General features: G+C 40.8%; 1 long non-coding RNA gene across 1 annotated transcript; it reads left to right on the forward strand.

Moving 5' to 3' along the window:
- The first annotated feature begins 589 nt into the window (after positions 1-589).
- LOC147005420 (uncharacterized) lies at positions 590-18,251 on the forward strand. Its single transcript, XR_015047033.1, has 3 exons — positions 590-743; positions 12,579-12,670; positions 17,057-18,251. It is a non-coding gene; the product is annotated as an uncharacterized LOC147005420 (long non-coding RNA).
- Positions 18,252-23,491: the final 5,240 nt, after the last annotated feature.

Below are 23,491 nucleotides of genomic sequence, written 5' to 3' on the forward strand. Positions count from 1 at the left end.
GCCAATATCCTGACAAAAATAAAGGGTAAAGCTCAAATTAAGCGCTTTAAAAGCCCGTAATATAAGCCTTTCCAAGTCCTTAGATGCCATTAGCTGTCACGGGTAGCCTCGTGTGGGTAACGATGCAAGGGCTGACACCGACTGGGATGAACGTGGAGGGATCAATGGCAAGAAAGCAGCTCGAGACTACCTTGTACATTGCTAACGTTCCAGAGATTTCCAGAAACGGAATTTACAGCCAGAAACCAACTCCTGTGAGAGGGAAGCAACAAAACAGACAAAAACCTGCTAAGACACCACTTTAATGTCCGCCCGGCGAGGCCTGCGAGCGATCAAAGATGGAGAAACCAGCACATGCCTCCCGCAACCACGCCCTCCTAGTACGCAAGCGCCCGCGCGCCCGCGCGGAGGCCCCGCCCCTCGCGTGCACGCTCAGACCAGGCGCGCGCAGCGGAAGTCACCGCCTCCAAGGCCCCTCCTGGCTCTTCCGCCACGAGGCCCAGCGTTCGCAGTCCGGTTCCGGTTGTAGCTCCGCCCCCGCGCGGGAACACGCTAGAAGGCTGGATATCCGGGCCGGGAGGCTCGCGGAGCGCTCACTTCCGGTGGCGTCTCGGCCCAGCTCCCTTGAGAGGCAGGTTCTGGCTCTCGGTGCGGTAGCGCCATCTGGCGCCGAGTGTTCCCTGGCCTGCGGAGGGGCGCGCTTCCTCCCTTCAGAACATTCCAGAGACACGGCGGCGGCCGGGGTAGGCTTTATGCGCTCCGCCAGAAGGGCGGGACCCAAGACTCCTCCTCCGCCGAGTTCCCGCGCGGGAAGGGTTTTGCGGTTACCCTGAGCGGAAATGGTTGGAGTCTGGAGCGGGAACGGACCTCACGCGGGAGGAAGCCGGCCTTTTTCCGTCTTTTCAAGCCCTGGCGACACAGTTCCTGCCCCTCTGGTTCTGCTTTTTGTTTCCTCCTTTCTGGGCTCTGTGTTTCGGTTCTTCACTCGGCGTGGACCGAGGTCCTCCATGTCCGGCTTTGCCGAGAGGAGGCTTTACTTTGTAGCCTTTTGTTATTAGCCTGTGGTGGAGAAAAGCTTTTGCTCCATTACGTCTGTTAAGCGGGGGTGTTGCGAAAACCAGCAGTATCGGGGATTGAACATTAGAAGAATGATAATAGGTTTTTAAAACAAGACAGTCTCACCAGGTTCATCTCAGAACTGTGAAATTAACGCTGTGGCTGTTATACCGTATTTCCTTTAGATAAGAGAAAACGAGTTTCCACCAGAGCTAGAAAGTGAACATAACTTTCCTCTTAAAAGGGTTCATATTTGAAAAGTCTAGATGTAATATACTTGGAGCACTGTTAGCTATTGTGTGAGTTTTGTGTATCTAGATGCACAGTGCGAGCCAGTGAGATGTCCCTTAGAAATCAGATCTGTGCTCACTTGTCTCTGGACCTTCCTCCCCTCCCTCCCCCACTACAGCAGTGTTTTCCCTACCTGTGCATGCATTTGAGTTCACAAGGCTTTTAAGAGGCTGGTTCACTAGAGTTTAGAACTGGGAGAGGTGATATGGAAGGAGAGCTAAGTGACTAAGGCCTACAGTTGGAATAGTTTAAAGAGTTCAGGGTTGCTTCGTTGAGAGCTCTTCGCTGGTATTGCTGTCTTGACACATTAACCCTACAGATTAGTAGCCTTTCTAGCCGGTGCCAAGGGAGCAAACTAAGCGCTAAAACCATAAAGTTTGTACAGTCACACATTCGGGAAGCAAGTTCAAATAATATACTCTGTTGTAGAGGGTGCTGTAACACCAGGTATACAAAATTTCTCAATTATGTCATCTCTGTTCTTCAGAGTTTCTTAAAAATCAGTAATTCAAAAAAAGGACAAAATCACTTCAACAGACATTTAAATTTTTACACCCTGGAAGGTAACATTTTAAAAATCCCTTTCCTTTTGTAACTTCTTTATAGTTTCTTCTTTTCACTAAGTCATTGCCCCTTACCCCTACTGTGTCATTTAAAATGTACAGACTGCTTTAATGCTTTCGGTTTGTGTGTGTGTGTGTGCGCGCGCGCGCGCGCGCGAGAGAGAGAGAGAGAGAGAGAGAGAGAGAGAGAGAGAGAGAGAGCGCGAGAGCGCGCAAATACGTTTTTGTATTCTGAGTTTGACAATGGCATTTGACCCTAACCATCAGTAAAATGCATTGCTCTCTGTAACCATTCCCTTTGTCCCCAATAGAAATACAGATATTCCTAGATAGCCTTGTCGTGTTCATAGCTAATGTTGCTCCTAAAAGTGATTTTCTAGTACTAAAAAGGTTAGATCGTTTACTGAAGTGTGAGTGACTACTATAAAGACCGTATTACCTTTAATTACAAGTTAGTGTATCTAACTGTGAAGATAAGTGAAATAGTATTTTTATAATGACTCAGACTTCCATTACAAGGCACTAGAGAGATGGCTTGGTGGCTAAGTCTTATCTCCAATGGCGCCAGGTATGCACATGGCATACAGACATACATGAAGTCAAAAAAAACGCATATACATAAACTAATAATAAAACAAAATTGGCTGTTCTAACTTCATTGTTTTTACTGACAAAACTTGGGAAAATTCAGAGTCCAGAGATCCCTCCTTCCTTCTCTCTCTCCTTTCCTCACTAACCTGAATGAGTCTCCATTTAAAGGGTCAGAGGGAGGTAGCAGGGGAGAGCGTGGGGCTTACCCTATCTTCAAATAACTATTTATACTAATGAAACAAAACACACATCCTCTTCATTTTAAACCAGCCTTGTTGTAAAACTGGAGCATACACATGTTCATTAACATTACTTGCTGTATTTTGAGTCCTTTATTATAGTTGTTGGTTAATATTTATTTACTATGGCTATTAACATCACTATTTATTCAGGGTAATTTTGTCAGTAGGCATTATATGAAATGACACTGAAATTTACTTTCAATATTGTTTGGTGATATTTGACACAGAAATTAGGACTTCTTCATCAGGCTTTCTTTGAACTGAAGTTTCCAGGCTCGGTGTGGTGGAGCACACCTGCAGGCTAAGCACCCAGGAGACAGAGGTAGGGGGATCATGTCTCCAAAAGCATTTTTAAAAAGTAATTTCTATTATTAATTTCTTTGTGGTTCCATTTTTCTTTAGTTAATGTTTCTTAAATTTTCTTATATATAAATGAATGTGTAATGAACATCTGTACAGGGAAGCACTTTTTAAAAAGGAAAAAAATAAGCGTATCCACCAATGTTTTAACAATTCTGTGCTATGGTCAGTGGTCTGTGCAGCTGTTTAGATTTTCATTTTAGGTGGCAGTGCCTGTGTTTATGTGTGACTCACAGTGTGGACCAGCCTTTTTTTTTTTTTTTTTTTTTTTTCTCTCCTGAGATTTTCATCAATTTTCTGGTAACTTTCAGTGGACACTGTAGACTTCACACTGTCTAATAATGTGCTTAGTGGCTCTCAGACTCTCTGGTCTTTTGTTTTGGTCCATTTTAAAATCACATTGAAGTTGTCATTTCAAGCTGTTTTTTGGAAATAAATTAGAATTAATACTGCTGAGTTCATCTTAATGGCTATGTTCCCCTGTGGTGAATTAAATTTATTACTGTGTTTTCAGAATGATTTTTCTTACTCATGATCAGTAGGAGGCTATATGCTGTGTTAGCTGATCTAATTGAGTACATGAGTAAATTGTAGCTTTTTTTAGGGGGAGGTTGAGAGGCCAGCCTTGAACTTGTGATTCTGCTGTCTCAGCTTCCTGAATGCTGGGATTCCGGGCCTGTGGCCCTAAAGTGAGAAGACTGAAGCAGGTGGTACATTTTTCTGTTTGGTGTTCATCACATTTTAAGATTTCCAAACTTTATATGGATAGACTTATCCCATGCATTTTGTAAAATATTAAACGTATCCATCTGTTAGATTCAGCAGTGGCACATGCCAGACTGCTATGGTCTGATTTCCATTGCTGTGATAAATATCACAGCAAAAGCAGCTTGGGAAGGAGAGGGTTCCTTTTATCTTAAACCATCATTACCTAGACCTGAGTGTAGTTTACCATATTAAATACCATAGGGGCTCTAAAGATGACTCTGGTTAAATCAGGAGGACTGGAGCTTGGATCCTCAGGACCCACATTAAGGCTAGGTGGATGAGGTGACCCACCTGCATGTCTAGTCTGGGAAGGTGGAGAAAGGAATCTCAAAATAAGCTGTCTAGGGAGCCCAGCCAATCAGTGAGCTCTGATTTTGACTGAGAGATCCTGCCTTAACTGAAAAAGGCAGAAGATTGCCTATATCAATCAAGGTTGAGTTTCAGATGAAGAATACACTCACATATGTGCTTACACACTGATTTAGAGGTGTGTATGCACACATGCACAGTACACATAATACAAATTGGAAACATACACAGTTCATCTCTTACAGATGGGCAATCAGAATAGAATGAAAAATTACCTATCTCAGTGAACCGTTGGAATAATGACTACAGGTATAAACTTAATGGAGACCCTAAAAGAAGAGAGAAAAAAGAACTTTGAAGAGATGATGATCATTAAAACTGCTGGTGCATATACTTTGTTTATATCTACATCTTATGCCTTAATGAAACTGCTAAAGAGCAGTGAGAAGAGAATCATATTCATTATAGCAACAGCAGTGTAAACTTTAAGAAAACCTTTACAATATCTGAGTCATATTACAGTATTAAAGCTAGAAATAAGTCATCAACTTGTTTCTATTAACAGCAATGCTTACAAGATATAATGACCTTCAGAATCCTTCATAGAGTTAGTGAAATTCTGTGGGAAATCATGAGAAATTATTTCAAATCAGCAAAAACCATTCCATATTTAGCAGTACTTTAAATATCTAAAACATCAATGTTTTGAGGAGAAAAAGAATGAATTTTCTATATGCTGTATTAGACATTGAACCATATAATATTTTGCTTTGTTTCCTTTAAGAAAGGATCTTACTGTTGTAGCCCAGGCTAGCCCCAGCTCCAGAGCCTCTGCCTATAGAATGTTGGGATGGTAGATATACATCAGCTTCTGGCTCCAAAGCTTATTCTTCAAAAATGTTTTAATTGGCCATTAAATACATGTTGTGTTATGTGGTACAATATGGTTGTTTGTTTGGTTGGTTTTTTTTTTGAGACAGGTTTCTCGGTAGCCTTGGTTGTCCTGGAATTCATTATGTAGTCTGGGATGGCTTTGAACTCACAGAGTCCTGGGATCAAAGGCATGCATTACCACAGTGCCTGGCTTTGGCACTGTATTTTAAAACTACCACAGCTAAAATAATAATGAAACAGGAATAGAACAAATACATAACATTTTGTAATTTTAGAACAATTAACATTACAAAATAATTTGACAACTCAGTAATAATTAATCAATTCTGTTGTTAACTTCTGGGTCTAGTAGCCCCATGTGGAATGAGCAAATGTTACTGAGTTTGTCACAGATGTCCTAAGGATAGTCTGTATCCCTGTTCTTCACACAGCTATATACACTGCTGAATTAAACATATAAGGAGACATCACATCTAGGACAACATTAGTTATTAACTTTAAATCTTTTCCCTCTAATGCAGCCTCAACTAATATAAATTCTCAAGTCTTGGCTTTTTTTTTTTTTTTTTTTTTTTTTATTTATTTATTATATGTAAGTACACTGTAGCTGTCTTCAGACACTCCAGAAGAGGGCGCCAGATCTCGTTACAGATGGTTGTGAGCCACCATGTGGTTGCTGGGATTTGAACTCCTGACCTTCGGAAGAGCAGTCGGGTGCTCTTACCCACTGAGCCATCTCACCAGCCCAAGTCTTGGCTTTTTAAGAAGTCAGATGGTCCTTACTATAGAGTGCTGAGAGGCAAGATATTTTATAAAACACATAAAGATTTTATAGACAAGAGAAAGTGTCTTAAGAGAAGGCAGCCTGGAAGTAGCTTCTTTTTTAAAATTTCCTGCAGAACCCAGGGTAGCAAACACATGGCCAGGGCCATGTGGAAAGAACAGGAATGATAGCCAGTCTTGTAAATCATGGTCACTGTAGAGTGGTTCTTCTCTGTGTCCTAATATTGCTGCAAGTGAATTTGAACAGGTTGTGACTGAGATAGCTCAGGGAAAACCCACCGCTTTTGAGTCTGCATAAACAGCTCCTGTTAAGCACACATGCTTTCTACTGTTTAAAATTTCTTGGTCTGGAGAGGTTGCTCAGTGGTTAAGAGCACTGGCTATATTTGCAGAGGACCCTGGTTCAGTTCCCAGAACCTACATGGCGGTGCTCAACTGTAACTCCAGTGCCAGGAATCTGATGTTCACCTTCTTCAGCTCTAGCTTTGGTAAATGGGGCACATGCACGCACACACTACCACCACCACCAAAATCCAGAGACCCCAAATACAGCCCCACATAGTGAAATATACTTAAGCTTGGTTATTCTTTCCGTGTCTTTTTTCTGCAATCTGCCAACAGTATCTCAGTAGTTTTATAACTTTTTGACCAGTAGCCTGTTTTTCACAGGTATTAATAAACTTTACACGGTGTTGTTTCTCTCTGAGGCTCGTCTTGCCAGCATTGCATTAGAACACGCACAAGAACCTCACTTCCCATGTTGCCTTTCAAACTTTGTCTAGTTTGAGTTTCTAAAAGTACGTTAGCTCGTAAAGTTGAGGATCTGTTGTTGTGAGATGCCAGCAGATGGAGGTTGGCTATATGTGAAGAGGAAGGCCCAGCAGGAGCTAGGGATGCAGTTCAGTGCAGGCTTGTGGCTTAGTACCAGTGAGTCTGGCTTTGGTCCCCAGCACACCTCTAAGAGAAGGGACAAACAAGCAAGCAAACAAACAGAAAAACAAACCTGAATACAAAATTTTCATATTATTGCAGAGTTTGTCATCTTTGCAGATAGCATGGGCCTTGGAGTGGGAACTGGACTAAAAGATGTGTGAACTTGAGTTACTTACTACTTACCTATGCTAAGTTACCTTCCCCAAATTCATTATTGCCCTCGGCCAGTGCATATAGTTTAATGCCACAAAGCCCATGAATAATTTTAGACTGTTCTTCATTTTAAGTCCTCTTAAATTAGTTCTTTTTTTTTCTTAAGAGCTTCTTGTTAATCCCTAGCAATCCAAAATGTATAAACATTATTACACTGTAGTGCTTTTGGTGCTACATAGATGAATTTATGGCATTAGTCAGACAACTCCAAAGGTATCACCATTTAGCAATAACTCTCCCCTAGGGCTGTTATTAGCCACACACTGTGACTAATTATACTGTCATTTCTGTCTGCTTAAACCACAGCCACGTTTGAAAACTAACGTAAATTCTTCAGATTTCTCAGCCAGCCTCACAGAAGTGTTTTCTTTTAAATAGTTTATCACACCACTTAAAGTTCTTCAAACAATACATGTCCAAAGATATGATAACATTCCCATTGCCACCGAAGATAAGTAGATTCAACATTGTTCAATTTTGGACCTGATATAAGTCCCCCTCCTTTTTCACAGTTCCCGAAAGCATGTGTGCTTTTCTATTAAAGGAAGATAAACTTTAACATTTAATGATAGCCAATCAGAAGGAATCATCTGCCAACCTTCTTGTGATATATCCCTGTTTATCTCTGACATCTGATGTCATGCTTGGAATGCAGGACCCCCCCCCCCCCCCATGGACTGAATACGCTTCTATTAGAGCTATAACCTATGTAGAAAGATGGCTGTGTCTCTCTCCTCGGACCCTCTGGAATATTTTCTGGGACATTTTCCTTATATGTCTTCCTGCCAGCTATCTCCAAATGTGGGACAAGTGCAGCATTCCTCTGAATGATGAGGGGCGAGGCGAGATGAGCCCATGAGAGGCAGTGTGGCACAAGTCTCACTGGGCTAAGCAGCAACTTTCAAGTCTTTCCTTTTCTAGAGGGACCGAGTTGGCTGGCTAGGATTTATTCACACACTTGAGATAGAATGTAGAGCTTTACATACGCTAGACAAGCATTTTGCTACTGACATGTATCCCCAACTTCTTTGTGCTTGATAGTTCTTATGTCCACTTGACAGAAGCTAAAGTCATCTGAGAGGTCGAAACCTCAGTTAATTAAGAAAACACCTCCATAAGAATGGAGCTGTAGGTAAGCCTGTAGGGCATTTTCTTAATTAATGGTTGAGAGGGGGTGGCTCAGTCTATCACAGGCAGTGTTTTCCCTGGGCTGATGGCCCTGGGTTCTGTAAGAAAGCTGGCTGAGCAAGCCATGAGGAGCAAGCCAGTAAGCAGCACCCCTCCATGTCCTCTGCATCAGGTCCTACTTCTAGGTTCCTACCTTACTTGAGTTCCCGTCCTGACCTCCTTTAATGATGAACTGTGATGTGAAAGCATAAGTTGAATAAAGCCTTTCCTTCGCAGGTTGCTTTGACATGCATGGTGTTTCATCACAGCAAATAGAAACCTTAACACTCCTTTTATTTTTGCTTTTAAATTTTAAGGCAGGTGGGCTGCTGACATTTAAAAGAAGTACTAAGTGACTTTCCTCATGTTTTTCTCTTTGTCTTGAATGATCTTTCTCCATTACTGTTTGTCTTCGTGGGACAGTTTCCCTCAGTAAAATGACTCTTTTTCCATGAAGGCTTGAATTACCCAGAAATAGTCTATTTCTTCTGAATCATTTAGTGCTCTTGATATACTTTCAGTATTACATGCTTATTAATTACATCCATCTTGGCATACACATACCATTAAATTCTGACAGCTCAGGAATCCTGACTCATTTGCCTTTCTGGGGCAAGTAAAATCATAAATAATTGAGTTAGAAGAATCTTTAGTTAATTTTATGGGTATAAGCATTAAATAAATTCATGTATTAAAAAAGGTGTTCTGCAAATATTTTTATAAAATGATGATGTTATCAGTTTTAAGTAAAATATATAATACAGGGTTTGCTAGCTACTAACTTTGGCCTTGAGAGGAAAAAGAAAATAACCAGAAAAAAACAAGGTAATTTAGTTTCAGCAGTTGCTGCTGGAGGAGATAGGGAAGATACTAATAAGAATGTTTTTCATTATAGCCTATTTTTTATAGCTTTGTTGCCTTTGGTGCTCTTTTCTTTAAGTTGTAGTTCCATAAAACATGTAATGTATTTGGTGGTGAAAAGACTACATTGCTAAAACTAGAATGTAAATTTACCATGGGTCTTTTGACCTTTGAAATAAATGGAACTTGAGTCAGGTTTCCTGGAACTGGATTAACTCAGGGCTGTGAGTCACCTTGTGGGTGGTGGGAAATAAACCTGGGTCCCTGGCAGAGCAGCCAGTGCTGTCCCTCTGAGCTGTGGCTCTAGCTCCACATTACAGACCTACTCTGAAGTATGTCAGCTGTTCTCTTCTTTCTACTCTGTATAATGAACAATTTATTTCTATTTATTCTGGAAGTTCTCAATCAGTGCTACCTTCTTTGGAAAGCCTTCCCGGACCCAATTCACCATTTTCTCCTTTGTGCTGTTAAAAGCACTCACTGTTAAAGAACAGTGTATCACAGCATTTGTACTAACTCACAATCTCTGATCTCTGAATGCCAGAGTCTTGAGATGGCATTGTTTTCTGAATGAGTCTGTTTCCGGTACTTGTGAAGACCCCTTTCATCAACCTTTCTTCACTCTATGAAAGCACCATGTCCTAGGGGCTTCTAAGGTTGCCCACATGTGTGTATATGTAGAACCTGCAAGGTCACATGATGCCTTAGAACCTGGTGGGTAGAACTATCTCACCACATCCCCAGGCAGAGGACACCACACTGCCAGTAGGACACCTTTCATACAGTTGAGAGTAAAATGGACTTGATAAAAAAATGCAGCATGAAAGACTCAAATTACATATAATGTATTGTGGCTTATGGTAAAAATGCCTAATGCAATCAGATGGGATTTTGTGAGGTTGGCTCTTCTGGAAGGCATTTGTAAAAGCACTCTTAGTGATTTTTAATATCTTAATGCTTTAATTTAATAGTTGGTTTAAAGACCCCAGCCATCTGATAGCAGCTAGATAAACTGATGCTTAAGATACTTCCGAAGCTTTACTAGTCAATAAACACAGAATCCGACATTTCCTTTAGAATGTCACATGGGAAAAAAAGGATCCCTGATGCTTACTTTTACCATGAAAACTTTACCATAGTCCTGATTGGTGTGCAATAATTATTTTTATATCTTGGCCATGGAAAAATGATTATTGATTAAATAATTTGCATAAGAAGCTGGGCATGGTGGCACACGCCTTTAATCCCAACACTCGGGAGGCAGAGGCAGGCGGATTTCTGAGTTCGAGGCCAGCCTGGTCTACAAAGTGAGTTCCAGGACTATACAGAGAAACCCTGTCTCAAAAACCAAAATAATAATAATAATAATAAATAATTTGCATAAGATATTAAAATGCCCATAGCACAGTCCAGATTCAGAGTAAACGGAGCCAAATCCAGCTACCTTATAGTTTGTCACAGAAGTAATCACCACAAATGTAGGAGCTGCTGCCTTAAAAAAGAAAACTTGTCATTAAACCAGAAACTGTTTTAAAGGATTTTTTTTCTTAGTTACAAATATTGCGGTATAAAATACCAATGCATTTTTGTACTGTCACACTTTTAAAACCGTGAGACTTGAGAACTGTTTAACACTTCTGGAAATTTTTATCTGAATTAAAAAAAAAATTAAGGAATTTACCGTATCTCATAGTTCTACTAAATAATGACAATTATTGCTACTAAATGAGCTCTGGAATAGAAAGCCTAGAATGGATGCATACTTGTACAGTCAGCTGACCTCTGCTAAAAGAATGAGGAGAATTGACTGGAGAAGGAAAGCCTTCCTAACAGACATCAGAAACTCAAGACAGAGTAGAGTGATGGCTGCCAGGGCACAGACTACAAACAGTGATGTTGTTTCAGTTGGGAAACATGAAAGTTTCTAGAGATGATGGTGGCAATGGAGCCACAACACTGTGAGTATGCTTAGTGCTGCTGTACACTTATAAATGGATAAACAGAATAGTTTACATTTCAGTCCAATGAATAATAAAATAAAATTATAAAAATATAGCTGGAAATGTCCTGGCAGATTTATATATTAAAATAAAATTCCATGTTTTATGGATGCAGAAGCAGGCAGCATAAGACATTAATTAGTCTCTGTGCTAAGAAAAGAACTATTTGGTAATACTGAGCAATCCAAATCTAGGGTTTTCTATTACTGCAGAATCACTTCTCCTGATGAGCTACTCTGATTCATGGCTTTTTCTAAAAGCCCCAGGATGCCCCTGTGCCCCATGCATCTGCACAGCCATACAGCCCTTTTCTAGAAGTACTTGACATTCTTGACAAAAAGACCTTGGAAAAGGTGGGGATGGTGAATCTTCCAACAAAAACATTACTATGTTTCCAGTTCTCAGGGCTGAGTTGTGTGCAGCTGATGAACATTCCTAGGTGACATAGTTTGACAGCTGGAATAGGGTGTCTTGATCCAACATGCCAGCTCAGTGAAAAGACCAAATGTTACATGGTCAAGGGACCACTGGTTTCATCTTTTCTACAGTGTTAATTCCTAACCAAACCAGGTGTTCAAAACTATGAGCTTGTTTTGATGTGGGAAGCCAGAGTTGGCTCAAGATCATGCTATGTGACTCCTAGCACCTGCACTAACCCCATGGGACTGCCCCCACATCCCAGCCCCCATTCTTCCTTAAGTAAATCCTGTCTGACAGGATAGTAATGTGCAGCATCAGCAGCGTTCTGCAAGTCCCTCAGCTTGGCCAGTTTCCTCAGAGCCTCATTTGTGTTCCTTATAGTTAAAATCTTGAAGCCTAAAGGCTTGATGCCTCATTACCACATCTACTCTGTGAAACCTTCCACATCTTAGAGGTCAGGCACCCCGTCCATATTTCTTTACTACTACCTACAGTCCTAACATCATCCAGAAAGATGGAAAAGATTAGCTTCATTTTGAAGGCTAAGAAACAAATACTCAAACTGGCAACAGGTTACTCCTTTTTGTCCTTAGGTTGTGATTGTTCCCAGATCCTGACCATAGTTGGTTCTTAAATGTCCATTGGAGGATTTCAGCATTCAGACACCCCCTGTCTCCACTGATACTCTGTGGACTTTGAAATGCACAGAATACAGCTGAGAACCTTAAAATGCAGGTTGTGATTTGCTATGCTTAAAATAGAGCCCAAGGTTCTGCATTTCTAACAGTATCCTGCCAAGCAGCAGATCCTCAGACAACACTTGTAGGAAGCAAGTTCTAAAGCTCTGCTTCTCCTGTGGTGTCCTCAAGCAGCGCAAAGCTGGGAAGAAGCACTTGAAAACTCTCCTCAGTTGCTTCAAGCATAAAATGGACACCAGATTTTGACGCCTTAGCCTGAAGTAAAAGAATATAAAATAGAATTTTTATATTGATTGAATGCTGAAATAATTGTTTGAATGTATGGGCTTGAAAAAAAAAAAAACACACACACACATCCTATTAGAAGTTGTTTTACATTACCCACACCAGGCTCTGTCTCCCTTTTTCTGCATCCTGCTTGTGCATCAGATGTGAGCTCTCATCTACTGCTCTGGTGTCACACCTGCCTGCCTGCCACCATGCTGCCTGCCATGATGATCATGGACTCACCCTCTGAAACTGTAAGCAAGCCCCCAGTTAACTGTTTCCTTTTATAAGTTGCTTTGGTCATGGTGTCTTGTCCTAGCAATAGAAAAGTAAAGTTATTTGATCTCAAACCCACACTGAGAAATGGGGTATGATTTTATGCATCCATTTTCTGCCATGACAATAAACTGTTTAGAACCATGGACTGTCTCTTTTTACCAAGATTTGCTGTGGGGATTAATGATGAAAGCCTTTGCTTACAGAGTTGCAGCCTAATCTCCTGTAGAAGGCCTCTCTGTGCTCCTAGCCACAGCCACCCCCAAGCCTGCATCTTCCAAGCTAAGGACAATCTCTCTGCTGGGACAAGCCAGGACTCCCCTGTTCTCCCCCTCTAACCCCTGCCCCAGGCTAGATCCTGCCCTCTAGCCCACAGGCCAGACTCCATTCTCTGCTCTTCTGAAACTCCCAGCGGTGCCCAGATGTTCAAGAGTCAGAGAACACCACGACCCTAGCCTTGTCACAGGCCCTGGGACTCCCCCAACCCCCAACCAGTCCCAGCGTACCCATGTCTCACACTGCACTTTTCCACCCCCAGAGCGGTGCCTTAGCAGTGGTGTGGGATAAGTGCAATCAAACTCCCAGCGTTGTGCCTCCCCAAGCTGCTGTTCCCAGTGGTAGAGCAGATGCAGGCCTACAACCCTGCAAGCAAGTCTTCACATTTGCCTAGCATCTCTGAAACCCTGAGTTCAGTGTCTAGTACAGTAAAAACCATAATTAACATATGCAGATACCATTTTTACATTCTGATGAAGTTTGAGATTTTGTGTTTCGTTTGTTCTGTGTGTATGACTGGCTCCTGTGGGTTGTGTTTTTCCTGCTATGTGTTGTTTTCTGTTGTGTCTGAGTTGCAGTGTAGCAAGGGAGGTAAGTAGTCAGTCCTCTGTCCCCTGAGGCTCAGGCCTGCCATTGCTATGCTCCTGCCCACCTTGTCATGCAGACAAGATCTACTTAATAAAGATTAGTTGAAGTCACATTTTATAATTTTTATTAAATAAAAACTTCCTCCATTGGAATGTCACCTTATGTATGAAGTAAAAGTAAAATGCTAATTTGGAAACTATTTACAATTCAAAATATGTCTATTTGCCTATGCTACATGCAAATATCCCTGGCTTTAAGTGGGGGTCATTTATCCCCAACTGTAATTAAAGTTCCTTTCTTACGCACAGGCTGTTCAATAAGGTTTCCTAAATTAAAATGGTGCCCCTATCTGGAGAAGCTATGACAGGAAAGAGGGCATTTTTGTTTCTAATTCTCATTTCATGGCTGTCAACCCAACACAGTTAGTGCTCCCTATATTCCGAGAAAAGTAATCTCTCTGATACCCCAGTTTAATCATATTTCTTCAAAGAAAAATGATTCTGTTCATTTTTTTTAAGACAATACACGGCTGTGCGTTTGGGAACATCCTATAGCCAGGCTCCATACATGACAATCATTAATCTAGTAATGACATTGAAACAAAACAAAATTAATTTCTTGCCCTGTGATATATGGAGATTATAAAAGAAGCATAAAAATCTACTATTTGGACAGCTTCAGGCTCTACTGACCATGGAGACTAATGCTTCAGTGAGGTTCATTCATTAATTAAACTTCCTTTAGTGTGCATCTTATATTAATTGTGTATTTTATATTCATGTTGTGCTGTGCATCTTACAGACTGGCTATATTCAGGACTGGAGGGGGGGGGCAATTACAGATCTGTGAACAGCCTGCCTTCTTGTTCACAGTGACATGGGTTTGAGTCAAACAGAGCTGAAACAGCACTTAATTTGTCATCCGTGTTTGAGGCTTTATCAAATATTGAACGGGATTAGCAGATTTGGGTTAAGCAAGAAACCCGTATAGGGCGTGGTGGTGCAGGCGTGCAGTCCAAGCACTCAGGAGGCAGCAAGAGGAAGATGTCAAGTTCAAGACTGCCTGGGCTAACAATGATAACAACCAGAATCCACAAAAACAACAAAAGCAAGTGGCTTGAGGCTTCCATCATCTGTGACATTAGCTGGTATACAGTTTTGCTTTAAAAGTTACATTTTAGTTATTTATGCAGTTGACTGAAGCATTTCATAAGGAAGGGGGCTCATTAGACTCAAGAACTAAGGAAACATAAGCAAGACTCAAGCAGCCCAAGTAGGAGTCTGTGCAGGAGTCACTCTGTGCTGAACAGTTGAGGGGAAAGAAAAATGTTCCATAGAGCAGCCTGCAGGTTGTACAAGAAGCTACAGGGAAGTAGCCATCACCCATGTGAGTGGACTTTTTAGTGATGCAGCAAGCAGACTTTGAGTTGGGCATGTTCCTGGAAGTGACCTCAGTCAAGCCTCAGGAAGGCCAGTAGGCCAGCTGGTTCACTAAGCTAGACATAAAGTGGAATCCTATCTTTGGTATGTTACCAGTGTGGTGAGAGTGCATTTATGTTTCCCTAGGAAGAGTCCTGCAATACCTGCACATGAATAAAGTCCTCTCTAGTAGCCAAGTAGTTAAAAAAAAAATGTTGAGGGACTGCAGAGATGACTCAGTGGTTATGAGCACTGGCTGTTTTTCCAGAGGGCCTGGGTTTGGTTCTCAGCACCCATGTAGCAGCTTACAACTGTCTGTAATTCCTTTCTAGGGAATCTGACACCCTCTTATGGCCTCTGAGGATCCTGCATGCACATGGTTTACCTACATACCTGTAGGCAAAACACTCATACACAAAAATATAAATAAGAATAAATATTAAAAAGATGTTTTGGGAGCTAGAGAGATGGGCCAGTGGTTATAAGCCCTGACTGCTCTTGTAAAGGACCCAGATTTGATTCCCAGCACCTAATTGTCGCTTACACCTATCTAAAGCTAGTTATAGAGGATCTAATGCCATCTTCTGTCCTCTGTGGGCACTGCACACACATGCTATGCCCAATACAGCACTGCCTTATGCATTGCCACTCTGCTGTCTGTGTCTGGAAATGTCACCTCTAGGTACCTCATTTAGAGAACAATCCTAGTTTGTCTGTTGGAACTGGATTGCCTGATTTAATGTCTACACCCATCATCCATATTAATCATTTGTTAGAGAAGCTGTGATATCTTATTGTGTAGACATGCCACTGTCCACTCCTCTGTCAACAGACACTTGAGTTGCTTCTGTCTTTATTGTAACTAAGGCTTCTGTGAATGCTGGTGTATTAGTTACTATTGCTGTAATAAAACACCATTGTCATGGTGACAAGATTGATCAGGGCATATGATTCCAGAGGGTTAGAGCCCATAATGGAAGAAGAAAGGCCTAGCTGCTAGAGCAGGAAAGACAAGATGTACATCTTAAACCACCAGCATCAACAGCGAGCAAGCTGGGAATGCCCTGAGCCTTCAAAACCTCAAACACTGCCTCCAATGACAAACTTTCTCCAGCAAGGCCACCTAAACCCACCCAGATACCCACCAACTGGGGACCACGTATTAAACTTGTGAGCTGATGGGGGACAGTCTCATTCACATCACCACAATGAATATATAGACACATCTCCATGTTCATGTCTTTGGATAATATACCCAGTAGAGGGCTTGCTGGGCCACACAGTTATGTTATCTTCAGCTCCCGAGGGGCCCTCCATGTCCTTCCCAGGATTCCCTTTTAAACTTGACATTTAACAATAGCATTTTGTTGTTCCTGATTCCTATGTCTGTTCTTTATAGTAGCCATGAAACAAATTTAAATGTATATGTATATTGGGGCTATAGATATTTTATGATATGTAAAAGAGAAAAATGTGTTGGCATTTGGGTAAAAAAAGTACATTAAAGCCAGTTAAGAATTTGGGGGTCCACCCCAACAACCTTACCCCATAAGTCTGAGGTATATAGCTCATCTAGAGAACACATCAAGTGTTTCAACCCACTGAATGACCTCCAGAAGTCCCAGTAGAAATACAGCATTTTTAGATAAAGCTAGTATGACTTGAAAGCAAAATGGATCACTAGATTTAAACTGTTGCTTGAAAGAGACAATTTAAATAATGAGAGAAAAGCTTAAAATCCCATGAGGTATAAAGGGAAATGCTGATATACTAAAGGTCACTCTTGGGTCTGGAGAGATGGCTTAGTGCTTAGGAACAGTGACTGTTCTTTCAGAGAAACAAAATTCAATTCCAGGCACCCTGTATGGCAGTTTACCACTGTCTGTTATTCTAGTCCCCAGGGAATGTGACACCCTCTCACAGACATGAATGCAGGAAAAAAAAATAACAGTGCACATTAAAAAAAAAGTCACTTACATGAAAAAGATCCTTTAAAAAGTACAGTGAAAAATCTACTTAAGGTCGACTGAATATGTATAGATGGATAGAATTCACTGAAATGATGATGTATTGCACCCACAGGAATCCACTGCTGGAAAGCTTCACCCACTGAAGGACAGATAACTGGAGTGATAAACCTGGAACTGTGATGTGTTGGCAATTATGGACACTTGTGGTATCACCTCCAGCTTTTACATAAACTCAAGTCATCAGGCTGGCACAACAAGCACTTTCTGAGCCATCTCCCCAACAAATTGTATTTCTATTAAAAAGTGTGTCATGGAGTAGGTTATGAATGATGTACATGGCTGGGCTATAACATCACATGTATTACTATTATTCACCAACATTCTAATATGCTTCTGCACTGTTGGTTTAAAAAGGCATCAAGACTCTTTCCATTCAGTCAAAAAACCTTTATGTCACAACTGGCAGGTATATAAATTGGCATTTGGGAATCAATATAGGTAAAATTCCATGTCTACCCTTTAGAAGCTGAAAATCCAGTCATGTGGTCAATGAGTGTCCACAGCTATCAGTTGACAGATTGACATTTCTTGCTGACAGAAAACTAAATGAATCAATGGAACTTATTCTACACAGTTTCTTGAATAGCCTGAACAACTTGCACTGTGTCGATGACTTTTGCCTGACTTCACAGTCATCCCAACTCGGTCATCAAGGGACTGGTGCTGTTTCTAACCTGATGGGCATTAACATCGTTTGTGACAACTAGGGAGTCTCCAGCTTCCTTGGATTTTTCCCCCGAAGACTTGAAGTTTGTCTCACCTTTCCACAACATGCCAGGGCTGCATCTACCTCAGCCTCCCTAAAATAATGGTACCATGAGAAAAGAATGTGGCTTGATGGTGGCAGATGTTTCCTGGGAGAGAGACTGGGACCCAATTCTAAATCCAGTCTGCCTTCAAACATCTAAAGAAAGATCACACAGCTTTGCTCTTAGACCCTCCCTCAAATGAATGCTCTGAGCCCCCCACATGAATGCCTTCACCTTTCTCCTTTATTCTCCCCCTATGCTTTCTTTTTGTAATAAATTTCTGCATGCGCATCCATCAGTCCTATGTCGACCAAGGTCCTTGTGTGAAGAAGCGGTGGTGGCAGATGACGTGCCCAGTGGTTATGTTTGCCTCTGACATAATCTTATCAGTAACTCCCTTTTTAAAATATGAAAACAAGCAGCATAAACACAATCTTACAGAAAAAATATAGGGGAGGACACTGCTATAGAAGACATCATTGACTTTTAAGACTGACTTGTAACACATAAACAAAGTTTGAAAGATTTTATTTGAAAGAAAGTTTTTTTTTTTTTGAGACAGGGTTTCTCTGTGTAGTCCTGGCTGTCCTGGAACTCACTCTGTAGAACAGCCTGGCCTCGAACTCAGAAATTCACCTGCCTCTGCCTCCCAAGTGCTGGGATTAAAGGCGTGCACCACCACACCCGGCGAAAGAAAGTTTTTTACCTGAAATGTAGATAGCTTCATTATAAATACCTTCAGTCCTAAATGATAATTCTTGAGCTCAAGGCAGAAATTCTGGCTGCATGGTGTATGTGTGTGGGGGTAGTGGATGGGAGTTTTTGTTTTTGTTTTTTTGTTTTTAATCCTTGGGTCACTAATCTTTGCTAAGCAGGGGTTAAGATCACACCAAATGCTTCATGTTCTTTTTTTAAAAAATCTTAACTTTTAACCTTTGAACCAACTGGGGAAATATTCCTGGTTTGCCACCATTCAAGTAACTTTCTACAAATGATGTTTACAAAGAAGGATTTCAGTTGTGGGAATGTCAATAAAAACATCCTCAAACAGTATCTTTTCCAATGTTCCTTAGAGACAATTTCATCCTTATCCTACATTTTTAGGACTTGTTTTCAAGCATTGTGACCCAAGTGAAGATTATGTCTTCTCTCGTTAGCTGCTTTGGAAACCAGTAATGGAGGTAATATTGCATCCACCATTAAAACCCTTTCCCTATCCTAGGAATTGTCTCTACTCAGTATACTTGATGCATGGAAACCAGGTCCTCTTCCATGTGGACCTAAGAGACTTCCAAAGACTGCTCAGAACTCTCTCTGACCAGGCTCAAGCAAGTAATTCCAAGATGCTAGCAACACTCAACCAAACCAAACCAAACCAAACCAACAACAAAACTACACTTTTTGCTTCTTTTACTGGCATATCTCTAATTTTTAGTTCTACTTAGTAAGATTGCTTATCAATTTTCTTATTAGTAATTAAAAACTTAATTCCTTGGAGATTAGCTGAGGAAAATTGGCTCTTCCTTCCTTATGAGACTTTTAGTAGGCACCATGGGCCTAAACAAGTGTGCCCTGCCAACCACAGACACTCTTTTACTAGTAGGCCATTTACAGGTTGAATTTAGGTTAAGGGTATGGAGTTTAAAGAGTCAGTGCACAGAGCTGGAGAAGTAGCTCAGTGCAAAGCACTTGTCTCTTCCACGTTGGATGACTAGGCTGGGTTCTGCAGACCCACAAAGAAATAAAAACAATGGCAATAACTGATTAATAAATGATGTGTCATTCAGTGCTCTTTACCAAAAACCATTGTAGACTTTTAAAAGTCTGATTTAGGGTTAGTGGACATGCTCATGGAGTAAGGGGTACAAGTATGAGACCTGAGTTCAAATTCCTGGAAGCCATGTAAAGGTAGAGGGTGTAGCATGAGAGTGTGTAAGCTTGGCACTCTCATGACTCCATGGCAAGTTGAGACGAGTCCTCAGAAGGATGCAGGTGCTAGCCTGGCACACACAGAAGAAAACACAAGTCCTTATGTCAGACATGGTGGAAGCTACACATGAAATAGCATGTTTGTGCCTAACTGCCCCCCCCCATCATAAATTGACAAGAAAACAAAAGGTCTGATTTTTCTCCCCTGACTCTGCCATTTAATAGTAATTGACTTCAGAAAGGTCACTCAATTCTAATCTATAAGTGGGTAATGTTCATTAAAAATGGATCTGGGAAACAGTGCTCTTCTAAGCTCAAATATGTGCATGTCCTGTGCCCTGTGGGATGAAAGGGAAGAGTGCCCACATGACCACATTGTCCTTTCTTATACCTTTGCTGTCTCAAGTAAAACCTGGGTTGAACAAAGGATAATGTTGCTACCTCCTTTGATTTTTCAGCAAATTTTGAATTTATTGATCTTGCTTTTGGGTGAATGATCAACCTATGTGGTTCAAATGGCAGAGAGGTAGAGGTGGAGAGATGTGGAAATTATTTTCCCATGTATGGTCATTTCTTTTGTTCCATCACACTGGAAGGTGGTTGTTAAATTCAATTAGCCATTTTTTTCCTTCATGTTTCAAAAAAATTTTTTTTCCTGCTGTGCTAGGAGATTTCTGTTGCTAGGAAACCTTGAAGGTGCTTTTGCTTTTCATGGAAGCAATGTTTAATACAATCACTTTGACTGATAGCTTATTGGCTCCTTGGCTTTATGCCAACTTAAGAGCAGCTCACTTCAAGTCCATACAAGGTAAATCTAAAAGTGGAGAAGGTACTGACCCCTCAGGCACCCTGTGGAACTGCCTCATGGGCTTCATGGGGGTGGGAGAAAGGAAGCGTGGAGGGCAAGAACCTCCCTTGTGCCTGGAGAGCTTTGATCTGTGTTAGTATTGGGCTTCCTTTGGACAAAATGTTCCATGGATGCAGGAGGTAGCTGAGTGGGTTGAAAACTGTTTAAAAAGCCCTGACCCTAACCTAGCACAAAAGAGAGTCAGGTGTCTAAGAAATCACTTGCCAAGAAATAGGCAGCTCATGAATTCCCAGCCTGGAGAGTCAACAGGATCTTTTGACTAGAAATCTCTTTGCACCATCCAAAGTGCTCTGCACACCTTACATAGTCCTTCCTCTGAGTGTGTTCTGGGACTCCACAATCCAACTCTGTCCAAGGCTCTTGAAGTTTGGCAGCCCTGGACAGAAAAAGTCATGGTTGGTTGTACCAACAGGCTTCTCCAAAAAGATGCTGAGATTTTTTTTTTTAACTTAACACTTGCAAGTCATTTTCTCAAATTCTGTTCAAAGAGTATGGATTTCTTGAGGGGCGTGGAAGAATGTTTTATTTCTTCTTGTAGCTATGATCTTCGGAAGGACTTTTGCTGAGTGTGAGAGGATCTGTCTTAGCAATACTATGGCCAGCTGAGCTGAGCATTCCTCTGCAACAAACACCTAGAAGAATGTAAAACACCTTTTGAATGCTCGGCACAGCTCAGAAGATTTAAAGAGAAAGCTTGCAAGAAAGGAAAACCAAAGTCTTTAGATATGACTTGATGCTGTTACTACTTTGGGCTGATGGATGCCAGCAGTTTAGAGTCAGTGTCAATTTAAGAAGTTGAGCCCTGGATTGGTTTAAGATAGAGGAGTATAATCAAAATAGCTCTGAAGCCCAAGGATCCATAAGTCTAGGACTTTTAAGGGTCTGCACACATGTGTAATAGGCAAATTGGAAACAGCCATAGTAGAGGGTGGCCACAAGGAGGTTTCTCTCTTTGTGTTGAGTGCCCAAGTAGAGGCATATGATTTCAATTTTGAACATTTCTATGTGGGCTTCCTGGGGAGGCTGAAGATGCTCCCTAAACATCAAGAGCCCATTGAGATAATGTATTAATTTCATACCACCGGTTCCAGTCTGATGACAAATCTAAAAGAGTGCCTTGCAAAGGCCCAGATATACTTCTTGCATTTCTAAAAATTTATTGGATTCTCACAGGTAACTCACAAAGTTATTTTCTTTTGAGCTCAGACCTGTGTGTTCTGAGTGATTTCATAATCTGAAATTTAAAAGTTGGGAAGAAATTCACCAGTAGAAAGAGTTAGAATACAAAGAGATGGTATATCTGGAGTGTGTGGATTTTTAGAAGGACTAAAAATGTAAGATAGTCTTAAAATTAAATACATTAAAATAGGTCAATTAAAAATGTCAAGTATAATTTTGAGAAATGAATAAAATTGAATTAAAAGTTAAATTGGGAGCAAGGGAGATATCTCCACAGGTGAAGTACTTGATACACAAGAATGAGGACCAGAGTTCAGGATACCAGAAACCATGCAAATGTTGGGAGGGTATAGCGTCCTGCCTGTAATCTCTGTGCTTTTGTTGGCAGAGACAGGGAACCCCAGGCTATCAAGGTTATCAGGATCAGTTCTGAGTTTAAGCAAGAGAACCTGCCTCAACATACATTGTGAAGAATGATGGAGGAAGACATCAGGTATTAATCTCTGGCCTCTATATGCACATACACACACATGTATGAACACACACCCATATACACACACCACATACATACATCATATACATCTATGCAAGCCATAGAAGGATGAATATAAATTGGCAGATTAACCAACTCTGAGCTGAGAAGAGAATTTGTGAATGGAAGAGTGTGTCACTGTGCCTGGCTTTCTATGTTAACTCTGAGGATCAAATTCAGATCCTCCCATTGGAACAGCAAACAGGTTATCCACAAAGATAACCCTCTAATCTCATGAATTCAAATATACATATGTATGCATGCATACATAATACAGTACATGCCAACTATGAGGAAAATATGTGTGATGGTGAAATAAAAGAACATCAAAGTCAAGAGCTTTTCTGCAAACACAGAAAAAAGCCAACTGTAAACATTCAACAACAGAGCTCTCCCAAGCCATAGCAGAGTCCAGGAAGGAGCATAACTCAGCGACACTAAAAATCAGCTCTGCACAAACCTAGGATTCTCCTTTGAACTAAAGAGGAATATGCAAATAAAAGCAAAACATAGATACATTCAGACAAAAGTAGTGAGTTCAACTCTTGCTCAAATATATACCAGTCCAGCAATTTACAGAGAAAAAAAAAAAACTGAATCCAGAATATAGAAGAATCAAGAAAATAGCAAAAAAAAAAAAAGTTGATAATCAAAATGTTTGGGGAAGCCTTAGGTGAATTGATTTGAAGACCAGCAAAAGCAGATGGTGCTGTTAATAATGACAGTCTCCTGGGTGCTATAGAACTAAAGAGATGCATGTGAAAGATCTTACTGAAGTAACACAGCAAAGCTGACAATAAAACATCCAGGGTGCGGGTAGATGCATGTAAGAAGCCCAGTTCTTGGAAGGCATAAACAGGATGATTGAAAGTTGAGGGTCAGCCCTCAAGACAAAACAAAATGAAGTGACATGAAAATTCTGTCAGCCATAAGTTATTTTAAGTGAAAAAGATGCTATTACAGTTAAGGAGATAATTCAGTAGAAGCAAACAATTTTAAAATTCTAAATTCCTATATAAATTCTCTTAATATAGAAAACAGAAATTGACAGAGCAATTGAAGGCACACAATCATAATGAAATGTGCATAACTCATACAGATCAAGATGAAAAGATTCATTAAATGTGCATTCAGGTGATGACAAAGTGGGTCAATTAAGTAGTATGTTGAACTCAACACTTAGAAGGAATATACTATATTCAAGTACAAATAGTTCACTGCTAAAAATAG

This window comes from Mus caroli, unplaced genomic scaffold (genome assembly GCF_978045245.1).
Source record: "Mus caroli unplaced genomic scaffold, Mus_caroli_1 scaffold_4, whole genome shotgun sequence".
Classification (NCBI taxonomy): Eukaryota; Metazoa; Chordata; class Mammalia; order Rodentia; family Muridae; genus Mus; species Mus caroli.